At 41.6% G+C, this 13639-nt stretch overlaps 1 pseudogene; it reads right to left on the bottom strand.

The window, feature by feature from the left end:
• Positions 1–7411: 7411 nt before the first annotated feature.
• Positions 7412–7526, bottom strand: LOC145402768 (5S ribosomal RNA; annotated as a pseudogene).
• Positions 7527–13639: the final 6113 nt, after the last annotated feature.

Genomic DNA, 13639 nt, shown 5'->3' with positions numbered 1-13639 from the left:
ATACACATACCTCTCTCTTCTCTCTCTCATCTCCCCTACCTCTACTCGCTAGCCATCCACTACCATATATGCCTTCTTTTGTTCCACAGTTCGTTTCACCTCATCATTCCACCATGCTGTCCCTTGCACACCCCTACATCTCCTCCTCACTCCACAAACCATCTCAAATGCTGCGCCTATCTCTTCCATGAATATCTTACATACGTCTTCCACCCCTTCCATCTGCTCTAACTCATACCTTCCCAATCTTTCTTCCGCGATGCTCTTATACTCTACCATTTTCTCATTGTCTTGCAAATTCTCCACTCTTCGCACAGGAGCTGTTTCCTCCTGTCTTCCGCTTCGTCTCTTCAACCATTTTCTTTGCAGCCTTACCTTGGCCATCACTAAGTGATGGTGTGAGACTCCATTCCCCCACCCTCTCCAAACTCTTGCATCCAACACTTGTCTTCTCATTCACCCATCCACACACACGTAGTTTATCATTGCCTTTCGTTCAACATGTTCATCCATCCTCCTCATAACTCTCCATGTATACCTGTGGATCATCTTATGCCGAAAGTAGGTGTTAGCCATTGCCAACTCCTTACCAACACAGATGTCCACCAAAGCACTACCATTCCCATCTACTTCAGCTGCCACACCCCACTGACCAATAGCATAATAAAGATGTTTTACTGCATGAAATCCCCTGAAACACGTTTTAAAGCACCACTGTAACCAAAAGGGAGATTGAAAGTATACGTAATCATACAGACGGCCAGTGCGGTGGGTCACTGGTTAGCTACGTATTGGTTACTTTGGAAGCTGTGTCTCTCGCAACCACTGACCTCAACATGTTAACAACCACAATACGTAATAACGCTTTACGCACTCCACACTCACGTATAAAGTGCCTCATTGGAATCCACTGATTTAATTAAGCTTTTGATTTGACTATGGTGATAAATGAGAATAAATTGAAGTGGACGGATAATATTTAAGGGTAAGAACTAAATGAACGAAAAATGATATGGGAAGTGTCGATTTCATAAGAACAAAAACTGACGTTTAAGAATAGGTAATTGTTAGAAATAGGCAAAATACAGGGATCACCAACAAAGTGAAAGAAATCCAAGTCTGGCGGGTGTGGGAATTTCAAATGTCCTCTCGAAATTTTGTCAGAATTAGGAGAGGTGTCAGAAAAAAACATTGCCGGAATGCCGGAAGATGGGTGTTGTGTGTGTGTGTGTGTGTGTGTGTGTGTGTGTGTGTGTGTGTGTGTGTGTGTGTGTGTGTGTGTGTGTGTGTGTGTGTAAATAAATCCATCTATATCTATCTACCTATCTATCTTTCTATCTGTATACATATCTATCAATCTCTCTATCAATCTGCTTTATCAATCTTATATATATATATATATATATATATATATATATATATATATATATATATATATATATATAAAATATCACCAGACGCCTTAATCTCGGACAGGTGTCCAGAAACAAATCGCTTTCATGTCACCCTGTCCCCCGCCATTTCACTCCCCTGCTCCCAGGTCACACCCCCCTCATATACCTCTCCGCTCCATCCCTCCATCTCATCCTTGGCCTCCCCCTCCGTCTCCCCCCTCCACTTCACTCACGTCTCTCATTCTCTATCCTCATCACATGGCCAAACCACCTCAGTGTGTTTCTCCTTACACTTCCTATCAAATCCAAGTCCACAACACAACGCTCCTTCACTTCCTTATTTGTCAGTTTGTCTCTCCATGTGACTCCACATGCTCATCTCAAACAACATATTTCCACTGCTCTCACTCTTGACTTCTCTCCCTTCAAAAAGGTCCAAGCTTTACTTCCAGACGTTAGGGTTGGTATTACAATATGTCATGTAGTAACTTTTTCACTTCCATACTCACTTCCCTGTTTCTTATCACTGCTTTCAAGGAACCACCACTCTTTCTTCCTAGTTGTACCCTTTCAAGCACTTCACCCTCTAAACTTCCATCCTTACTCATCACACTACCCGAGTACTTAAACACACTCACATTTTCCATTTTGTCCTCATCCAACCTCACTCTACATTCACTGACTTCACTTCTCTCGAAGACCATAACTTTGCACTTCCTTACATTCACCTTTAGATTCCGTTCTTACACACACTCCCAAACTCATCCACGAAGCCTTGCAGCTCCCCTCCGTCTTCACTTAACAACACAGTATCATCTGTAACAAACAGTACAGGTAGTTTCCAAACACTGCCTACTTTCACTAGGGCCGCTCTAACATCCGCTGCCCTACCTTGTATCCCTTTTAAAACCCCATTCATATACAGACTGAACAGCCATGGAGACATGACACAACCCTGTTTCAATCCAACCTTCAAAAAGAAAAAATCACTCAGTTCACTATTCACGTGCACTGCAGCCTTAGTACCCTCATACATACTATTCACGGCATTGAACAACTTCCCATCTACTCCATATATTCTTAATACCTTCCACAATCCTTGTCTATCCTCCCTGTCATATGCTTTCTCCAGATCCATGAAGACTGCATACAACTTCTTTTCCTTCTCTAGAAACTTTTCCTATAAAGATCTAAGAATGAATATCTGATCTACAAAACCTCTTCCCTTCATAAAGCTCCATGTTCTTCTCCTACTAATTCCTCTGTTATTTCTCTAACTCAGTCAATATATAAACTACCATATACTTTTCATATTACAGTAAGAAGACAAATACCCCTATGATTACCACACACTTCTTTTTCCCCATTCTCTTTGTACAAGGGATTAATTTTGCCTGACTTCCACCCCTCCGGGACTCTACCTTCCTCCCAGGACAATCTGCATATCTTCCACATCCATTCCACCACTGTCTCTCTCCCATGCTTCAGCATTTCACCGCACACTCCATCAATTCCTGGGGCTTTCCCCATTTTAACTTTCTTCATTGCTTCCACACTTCCATCCTACTGATTTCTTCCTCTTTACTCACATCCCTCCTTCTCCCAGCCATTCCCTAGCGACTTACACTCGCATTACTTTCATTCCCTATGTTCAACAGTTCCTTAAAGTGTTCTCTCCATCTGTTCACTTTTCTCCCATCTCAACTAGTAATCTATCATTTTTATTTTTCACCCCCCAACTAACTTCTTTGGCACCTTGTCTAACTCTCTTTACCTCTTTCCAGAACATTTTCTTACATTCCCTACACTTTACACTCAGTTTCCTTCTATATTCCTCATCCACTCTCTTCTTACTCTCTCTTACTAATCTTTTCACTTCTCTCATCCTCTCTACTGCTGTCTCTCAACTTCCTCGACACCCCAGTTTCTCATCCACTCACTATATGTTTTCTGCTTTTATGCCACAGCTACTCTCACCTCTTTATTCAACCATGATGTTCCCTGCACCCTCTTTCACCTTCACCCCACACACCACCTCACATGCTGCATGGATATCTGGGCATATCATGCACACTCCTTCCAAGTCCCCCATCTGCTCCAATCCATATTTACCCAATCGCTCCCCCACTTCTCTCATACATTCTGCCTTTTTGTCCATCCTCTTGTAACCTTTCCACTCTCTTTGTATGAACTACGTCCTCCTGTCCTTCCATTTTTTTATTTCTCCATATATATATATATATATATATATATATATATATATATATATATATATATATATATACATATGCGAGGAAGAAGGAAACAAAGGCCATGGCCCGCAGTAACAGTTCCCTCCAAGAGAAAAACAAAATACAATAGAGAGCCAAATTCAAGATCCGATCATTTTGAGATGCCTGGACACACTGCGTTTGAAAGGCTGGAGATCATAGGCAGCAGGAAATACAGATAGAGGGAGACAGTTCCAGAGCTGACCTGTTGCATAAATGAAAGACTGGGAGTAACGGTTAACTCTTGCATTAGAGAGTTGGACAGAAAAGGGATGAGAGTTTGCTGCCAGACGGGTGCTACGCGCCCGTCGTAGAGCTGGAGGAATGCAAGCAGACAGTTCAGAGGAGCAGTGACCATTAAAGTAGCGATAGAAAAGAGATAAAGATGCAACAGTGCGGCGAAGAGACAGAGGTTGAAGGGAGTCAGTAAGAGGAGGAGAGTTAATGAGACGAAAAGCCTTTGACACCACCCTATTGAGAAGAGCTGTATGTGGGGAGCCTCCCCACACATGAGAGTTGTACTCCACACAGGGGCGGATAAAACCCCTGTATGGAGTCAACAATTGTGCAGGGGTAAAGAAAGAGCGGAGTCGGCTTAGCACACCCAATCTCTTGGAAGCAGATTTTACAAGAGATGTAATATGGTCTTTCCAAGATAAGTCCCGAGTAAATGAAACCCCAAGCATGTTCAAGGATGATGCAGGATTAAGCTGAATATTATTAAACATTAATGGGTATACCTGTGGAAGATTTTGTCGGGTTGATAGGTGTAAGAAATGAGTCTTAGATGCATTAAAGACAACCATATTATTTTTACCCCAGTCAGCGATACGAGCCAAGTCAGACATTAAGTGTGCCATAGCCTCATCCCTTGTTTGTTGAAGTAACTGTTGAGATGAGCGTTGCGGGAACCGAATGGAAAGGTGAAGGGTGGAGTCATCAGCGTATGAGTGGATAGAGTTAGATGTACAGCTTAGAAGATCATTGATGAATAAAAGGAAGAGAGTTGGTGATAGGACAGAGCCCTGAGGAACACCACTGTTGATAGATCTAGGAGAAGAACGATGGCCATCTACAACAGCGGCTATAGAACGACCAGAAAGGAAGCTAGCGATGAAGGCACAGATAGAAGGATAGAAACCGTAGGAGGGCAGTTTGGAAATTAAAGATTTATGCCAGACTCGATCAAAAGCCTTTGAGATGTCAAGTGCAATGGCAAAGCTTTCGCCAACGTCCCGAAAGGAGGATGACCAGGAGTCTGAAAGGTAGGTGAGAAGATCGCCAGTGGAGCGTCCCTGACGGAACCCATACTGACGATCGGAAAGAAGGTTGTGATAGGAAAGATGCCTTAAAATTTTTCTATTAAGAATTGACTCGAAAACTTTTGAAATACAGGACGTTAAAGGAATTGGACGATAGCTGGAGGGTTGGGAGTGGCCACCCTTCTTTGGGACTGGCTGAATGAGAGCAAACTTCCAGCAAGAAGGAAAGGTACAAGTTGACAGACAAAGGCGAAAGAGTTTGCCTAGGCAGGGTGTAAGCTCAGAAGCACAGTTCTTGAGAACAACAGGAGGGACCCCATCAGGCCCATATGCCTTGTTAGTACTGAGGCCAGAGATGGCAGAAAATACATCAACTGAAGAAATTTTAATGTCAGCCATGAGGAAGTCAGAGGGGAGAAGTGATGGAGGAACAGCACCGGAATCGTCTAAGGTGGAATTGGAGGAGAAAGTCTGTGCGAAGAGATCTGCTTTATCAGTAGAAGAAATAGCTACAGAACCATCAGAGTAGAAAAGAGGAGGGAAGGATGATGAGATAAAGTTGTTAGAAAGATTTTTGGCAAGGTGCCAGAAGGAGCAGGAAGAATTCGAGCTGGAGAGTTGAGAGCATTTAGTATGGATGAAATTATTTTTAGTAGAGCGAAGAACAGACTTAGCACGATTCTGGGCAGAAACGTAAAGATGATGTGATTCAGGGGTGGGTTGGCTCCGGTACCTTTTGTAGGCCTTCTCCTTGTTGCGGACAGCATTAGAACAAGCGTGATTAAACCAAGGCTTTCTTGCGTTAGTCAAAGGATATGAGAAAGGAATGTATGCTTCCATGCCCAAGAGAATAACCTCCGTAATGCGCAAGGCACACTCAGATGGCTCATGGCCATGGAAGCAATAATCATTCCAGGGAAAATCAAAGAAGTACTGCCTGAGGGCCTCCCAGTTCGCGGCTCCAAAATGCCACAGACGACGTTTCCCTGGAGGGTCCACAGGCAGTACCGGAGTGATAGGACAGGTTAAGGTAATAAGGTTGTGATCGGAGGAGCCCAATGGAGAGAAAAGATTAACAGAGTAAGCAGAAGGATTAGTTGTGAGGAAGAGGTCAAGTATGTTGGAGCTCTCTCCAAGGCGGTCAGGGATACGGGTAGGGTGCTGTACAAGCTGCTCTAGGTCATTAAGGATAGAAAAGATGTAGGCTTGTTCACCAGGTGGATCCGTGAAAGGAGAGGAGAGCCAAAGGTGGTGGTGAACATTGAAATCTCCAAGAATGGAGATTTCAGAGAAAGGAGAAATGGACAGAATGTGTTCCATCGTAGAAGTAAGATAGTCGAATAATTTTTGATAGTCAGTAGAATTAGGGGATAAGTAAACAGCACAGATATATTTAGTCAGAGAATGACAGGAAAGCCGAAGCCAGAGTGTGGAGAATTCAGAAGAATCAAGTTCAGGAACACGAGAGCAAGATAAGTCGTTGCGTATGTATACACAACAGCCACCTTTGGCTTTGAAATGAGTATAGAGAAAGTAGGAGGATACAGAAAAGGGTTTGCTGTTGGTTGCCTCAGACAGCTGAGTCTCCGTCAGAAAAAGAAGGTGAGGTTTAGAGGAGGAGAGGTGATGCTCAACAGAGCGAAAGTTAGATGAAAGGCCGCGAATGTTGCAGAAATGAAGAAGAAGAGAGTCAGACAGTGGTTCCAGGCACCTCGAGTCATCACCGGGAGAGGGGCAGATGGCGGAGGCATTTATGGTCCCCCCCCCTGGGGACTCCGAGGCTTGATTAGTAGACGCCATTTTTGTTGATTTTTGAATAGGAAGTGTAGTGTGTACTGTGCATGTAGTTTGGTGAAGATAGTTAGAGAAATTTGTACTGGAGAGCATGCTGGCCTACTCTCTGTGTAACTGAGACACTGAAAAAGTTCAGCAAAGGGGGATGGTCAGGAACTAGTCCTGAGGGCTGATGAAACGGGAGTGGTAAAGTGTGCATTTTTGTACACTGAAGAACAAGGGTTCACGTCCCGCCAGGGTAATAAACTTTGGGAATGTTCTTCTGGCCATGTACTGCTTTGACAGACACAAGGGATGCTGTGGTTGAACCAGTGTTGCTTACTATAAAGTATGCTTGGACCCAGTCAGCTTCTGTGGACTGATTACACTTGGTCACAGACTACACACACATCCAAAGCCACTACAACACTACAGTTACACTTACAATCACTTCTCAACATACTGTACAATCTCTACCAGACAGCCTAAGCCACTTGGTAGAGATGCATTGGTTGTATCATCCCCACTTCGGTCAGGATAGGCCAGTCCTGCAGTGGACATTGAAACGGCTGATGAGATGAGATTCATTCATTCATTCATTGCCAGACGCCATGTATCCCAAACGGGGTGGTCAAGGGCTTAGAGTTAATTGTTTTACAGGGAGGGGCACTAATCCTCCACCAACCCCACTTGACACGTAGGGAGAACGTTATGCCAACAGCATCTGGTGTTCCGAGGCGGTCACCCATCCAAGTACTAACCAGACCCAACGTTGCTTAACTTCGCTGATCAGACAGCGGTGTACTCAACGTGGTATGGCCGTTGGCATTATGATATATATATATATATATTCTGATCACACTACCTAATTTTCTTTGTATACTTTGAGAGGGGATATTGCTGCCAATGGCAAGAAGTAACTCCAACAATAATGTCAGTGTCTCTTTTCCTTTGGCACTGGAATACCGAGGCTATTTCCACTATTATTAGTTTTACTTCCACTAAATTTCTTTACTCCTTGTACAGATTGGAATACCACAACATTACCACATGTTTCTGCATAGTTTATCGCTTCCCTAGTGCCTCACCAGAACGCAGCATATTTGACTCAGTGCCCACACAGTTAATCAACCTTAACCTCACCCTTATCACTGAATTTTTGGTGTAGGGTGATTTTAATGTTCATGATATCTAGTGGTTATTGCATGCAACCAGGACTGACGATACTGATCTAGAATGCGATTTTTTTTTTTTTTTTTTTTTGATCCCTTAATCTTATGCAATTGATATATCAATCGACTATATTATCAAACAATCCTGATCATAGTGCCTCTCTTGTGGACCTATTCCTGATAATAATTCATATCATCAGAAGACTAAAGTACTCTTATCACTTAGATTCTCTAACCAAAATCTCATCAAGCATTCATTAGTCAGTTGCCCAAACCTCTCCATTCTGAACCAGCCTGGGTGGCCAGATGGTATTTAAATAAGGCAGACTGGGATAGATTTGGATATTACCTAGCTGATAACCTATGGCAGTCTTTCTTCTCCACTGACATCAGTTCTGCCAAGCCCCACATAATGATTTAATGCCTTAATACTAGGTGGCATGGAACTCTTCCTACCCTCACAACAGTTTACTGAAGCTTCGAACTTTCCGAAATTGTTCGACATCAATGATTATGCAAAAACAACCACTCAGAAGTTTGTAGCACATAAATTTTACTTACAATAAAAACTACCGGATTTCCCAGCCACTTAAAATTCCTAGAAACCAAGCAAAAGGATTAACAAATCTCACCAAATCAAATTTTCTTCTATGCCAAACATTCAAATTATAAAATAATCCAATTGACAGTAGAATATTTTGGTTAGTTCTATATTCTTTCAGTAATAAACCTGGCAATTAATCACCCATTTCTGCACAACAGTTCAAATGGAAACACTGTAAATAAATGATCCTCATGGAAAAGCTAATTTCTTTGCCTGTACATGTGCCAGAAATTCTACCTTAGAGGGAAAACAGTCAGAACGTTCTTGTTCCAATACTTGACTCCCCTGAAATTCGTCACTGAAGATTCAGACAAGACATATACTGTATTATCAATCCCTGGCAATTTACCAACCAATAAATTTCCAGCTGCTAAAAAAAGAAAAAAAAAAAAGTCCTCCCATTGTTTTGGAAAGGTGATTCTTAGAACAATCACCTGCTAAAGCTAACCAATTCAAACTATGTATGCTGTAAATACGATGTCATTCCCTATTTCTTAGAAAGAAGCATACACCAGATGGCAGAAAAAAAAAGAAGTTCCTCTGATCCCTCTTATTACAGACCAATAGCTATCACATCTTCTCTTGGAAATTATTGTAGCCTGTCATAAATAAGCACATTGTCAACCTTTCACTTAATTAGTGACAGTCAATATGGTTTTCCCCTTAACCCGCGGCGTCCCATCGACGTACTTTAACGTCCACACGTTTTGTCACTGCCAATCCCGTCGACGTACATAAACGCGAAAAAATTGCAAGGTCCCTAATTTGCACAATTTTCAATTTTCGCGAGTCATTTTTGGTACGTATACACGTGACACCTTCCTCAACAAGATGCCAGGCAGGAACAATGCCTTACCCAGCATGACCTCCTCCCCCCCCTGTATGCCACTGTCTCAGCAATTCACCTGTTATCAGTGACCTGGCCAGTATAGCCATGTCATGCCACGGTACGAAATTCAGGGCCAGAGTGATTCCCCAATCAGTGACAATGTGGAGGACAAACTTTACATAGCATTAGAGGAAGAAACAGTTAGAAATGATGATCAGGTAATGTGGCAAAAAAAGGTCAGGTATTAGTGAGTGAAACAATGCTTATAATGCCTATATTACTGCTTGAAAACCAATATACTCTTGTACTACATATAAATTCGTACCAAGTAAATAAATAAATACCATTTATGAGTGGTGTGAAATAGTTATCCTCCCATAGAACTCGTTTTCTTTGGTGCAAGCCTGATAGAAAACCCAGTAAGGTAAGGAGGTACTCCTACCTGTAATGAGTATTTTAAACCTCAGGTGAGCGATTTCTCTATGAATTTTCGATGTTTCTCACCAAAAGCGAAGGTTTGAGCACACAAAAAAAAAATCCTAAAATGGTCGGGATTGGAGGGAGTCAGTGGTGGAAAAGTGGTCGGGATGGGGCGGGTTAAAAGATCCACTATTAACGTACTCAGTCTTATTACTCATACATTTCATCAGTCAACTTAACAACATGGAGAAACCCATGCTGTAGCCCTAGATATATTTAAATCGCCACGTGCCGGCTATTTTTAGCCTTATGGGTCACCCCAATGCCGGCCACTTTTCGACCTTTTTTTGGCTAAAATGATCAATTTTGATGTGGAAACACCGAATTTCGCTGTTAAAATGCTCACCGAGGCTCGGAAATGGGTTTTATTCAGTCCGCCACACTCATATACGGGTATAGCCGCTCTCTCACGCTTACTATGTATGTGAGAGAAAGCCGTTTTCTATGTAGGGTATACTCAGGTATTTATGCTGGGAAGGTATAGCAATGTTCAGTACACTTTTCTAATTACTTATTACTTCAACATCTATCACAATTTGTGTGTCTTTCTCACTGTGAATACATTGTCTTACACTTACTTGAAGATAGGTACATCCTGCCTTCATTACGTACAGTCCTGGCACTTACAAGAAGGTATTTACAACTTGATTTCACTATATAGTCCTTACACTTACAAGAAGATATTTAGAACTTACACTTACATGAAAATATTTACAAAATGCCTTCACTATGTACAGCAGTGGGTGAGGCATACAGGCAGAGTGAGGCAGAGTGAGCAGAAGGGGGGGAGTGAGTGAGTGTATGGCCTTGACAGCCCGAGGGATGATAGAGGAGCAGTTACCTTACATGCCTGCCAATTTTTACTTGCGAATCTTGAAAAATGCGGTCACGGTGAAGTTTTTTATTTTAGACCATTTCAAAACGGCACTGGCACTGAGTGCGCAATTACTTCAGACCGTTTTAAAACGGCACTGACACGGGGCGGGTTAAAGCTCTCAATAGTGTGTGGCATCATTCCCCTGTACCCAAACTCCCTTGCTATGGCCTTTCATCTTTTTTTTTTAACTGTTCTCCTCACATCCTTGTAATAAAAAGGTAAGAGTAAAGACAGAAGGTGTGTATTCCAATTTCCACTCAATCAGTGACAGTGTACTACACACATCAGTTTGGACTCCAATCCTGTTCCACATTCATACTGATGATCTCATGTCTGTTACCCATTCACACAAATGCAGATGATTCAGCACTTTAAATTCCTTTACACATAAACTACTTTCACAGAGTCTGATATCTTTTAACTCCCAACTCAACACAGCAATCTCCATACGTCAAGACTTATCCAAGATCACTGAATGGGAACAAATATACAGTCTCATTAACCCGTCACGTCCCGAGCTATTTCGCACCTCCGACACCCCCCAATCCCGAGGTATTTTCAATTTTTTTTTTTTTTTTTGCTAAAACCTCCGCTTTTTGTGAGAAACATCGAAATTTCATAGAGAAATCGCTCACCTGAGGTTTAAAATACTCGATCCAGGTAGCAGTACCTCCTTGCCTGACTGGGTTTTCTAACAGGCTGGCACCAAAGAAAACGAGTTATATGGGAGGGTAACTATTTCACACCACTCATAAATGGTATTTATTTATATACTTGGTACGAATTTATATGTAGTACGAGAGTATATTGGTTTTCAAACAGTAATATAGGCATTATAAGCATTGTTTCACTCTCTAACTCATCAGCATACCTGACCTTCTTTTGCCACATTACCTGATCATCATTTCTGACTGTTTCTTCCTTTAATGCTATGTAAACTTTGTCTTCCACATTGTCATGGATTGGGGAATCACTCTGGCCCTGAATGTCTTTATTGGCCAGGTCACTGGTAACAGGTGAATTGCCAAGACAATGGCGTGTGGGGGGGGGGGAAGGAGGTTATGCGGTGTAAGGCATTGTCCCTGCTTGGCATCTTGTAGAGGAATAGAGGAAGGTGTCCCGTGTATACATATGAAAAATCACGTGCGAAAATTGAAAATTGTGCAAATTAGGGACCTTGCAATTGCATGACGTACCAGTACGTCGTCGGGACTGGCAAATGCAAAATGTTGCAATGTACCCATACGTCGACGGGACGTCTCGGGTTAATGCAAAGAACACCAGCTATATCCAGTTTACTTAGTGAAAAATATTGCCTAATTCTTGTATTACTTTCAGTGCAACCAGTTTTCCTAACTCTAACAGTACTGAAATTCATGTTGTTTCGCTATACAGTACCCTCAGTTGGACCTTTCACGTTAGATTACTTTATAAAACTGCCTCAAAGAAATCGTAAATGGTCCTTAACTTCTGCACTGACAAGCAGCCAGTTTACTTTATAAAAGGCCATGTGCACTCACAGCTTGAATATTGCTCACTCATGTGCAGTGGATGTGGGGAGGTTGCACTAAAATAACTGGAGTAACTCAAAGCAAAGCAATAAGAACAATTAATAACCCAATAATTATAAAGCAACTATATTCCATACAAAGAAGAATGTGTGCTGCCTTCCAACCATCGTTTTACAGATACTTTTATGGTAAATGCTCAAATGACGCAGCACCCACTGCGCTACATCTCCACGGTTTCCTTGTGCCACACGGGCATGTTGGAGTGTTCATGACTTAAACGTGACATTGTCATATTGCAGGAATTACACCTACCAAAATTCCTTTATTCCAGAACAGCTTCCCTTTGGAATTCTCATCCCATGATTACTTTCCCATCAAACTTCAACGCACAGCAGTTCAAGTCCAAATGTTACATTTCTTCAAATGCCTGGAGAACACTTGATGGATGATGTATAGAATTTTCTTTTCTGTATTTAATTGTTTTTTCCTTCCCCTGTTCATTTTATGAAAATAAAGTGGTAGGCAATGAATTCACCAAATCCTTGCTTCATGCAGAATGACAATTGAAACATTGGAAAAAACAGAAATCCTGCATTGTAGTGAGAGGAATATCAGTCTAACTGATTTTAAAAAAAGATTAACCTACCCTATGTCGGCGACGTACATGTACTTCGGCCCCTATATGCATGGACAGTGCCAGCAATGTACATGTACATTGGCAATTTGATGTATTTGCCAAAATTCGAAAATTCAAATTAGGCACCAAAAAATCCTCTAGGATATTCCTGCACCTCTCTAGACCTCTCTAGGCCTTCTTATTTCATCTATATACCCAACAAGAATGTCCTTGACTCGAATAGCATTGTTACCAAAGAAGAAAATGCAGACCTTCTGCCTCCTCTCGCTCTGTGGTGGCAGCATAGGGTGAAGTCATAAGACATTACTACGAAGTTTTCAGCCACCTACTTAGGGTGAACTGACCAGAAAAAATAGCTAAATGGCTTCTGTGAGTACTTTTATTGTTGTTCTCCATGTTTCCTCATCATTTCTAACTTATATAGGAAAAAAAAAAAACAGGTCGAAAATTGGCTGGCACCACGGCTCCATAGGGGTCCAAATTCTGCTGGCATGTGGTGGATTAAACAAAGAAAACCTAATTTAATCCAGAATAAACATAAACACAAGCCACTTCCAATATATATATATATATATATATATATATATATATATATATATATATATATATTCTCGCATATACCCCATACTAGATATTCAACAAAACAAACCATAGTGACTGCAGAAATTAACAAGAAAAGCATATTGCAGATGAAGACAGGTCTTGAAAGAGCCAGTGCTATTGTTTTCATTTCATAATTCTTAGAAACCATGATAAATGAATAATAGTTTTGGCTGAAATCTTAATGTAAGCGATTTCGATAGCAAAGGAATATTTAAGGCTGGTAGAGG

The sequence above is a fragment of the Coenobita brevimanus genome, chromosome 58, assembly GCF_032717465.1.
Source record: "Coenobita brevimanus isolate Jiangsu-jjx chromosome 58, ASM3271746v2, whole genome shotgun sequence".
Lineage (NCBI taxonomy): Eukaryota > Metazoa > Arthropoda > Malacostraca > Decapoda > Coenobitidae > Coenobita > Coenobita brevimanus.
This window is presented reverse-complemented; position numbering and strand designations above follow the sequence as displayed.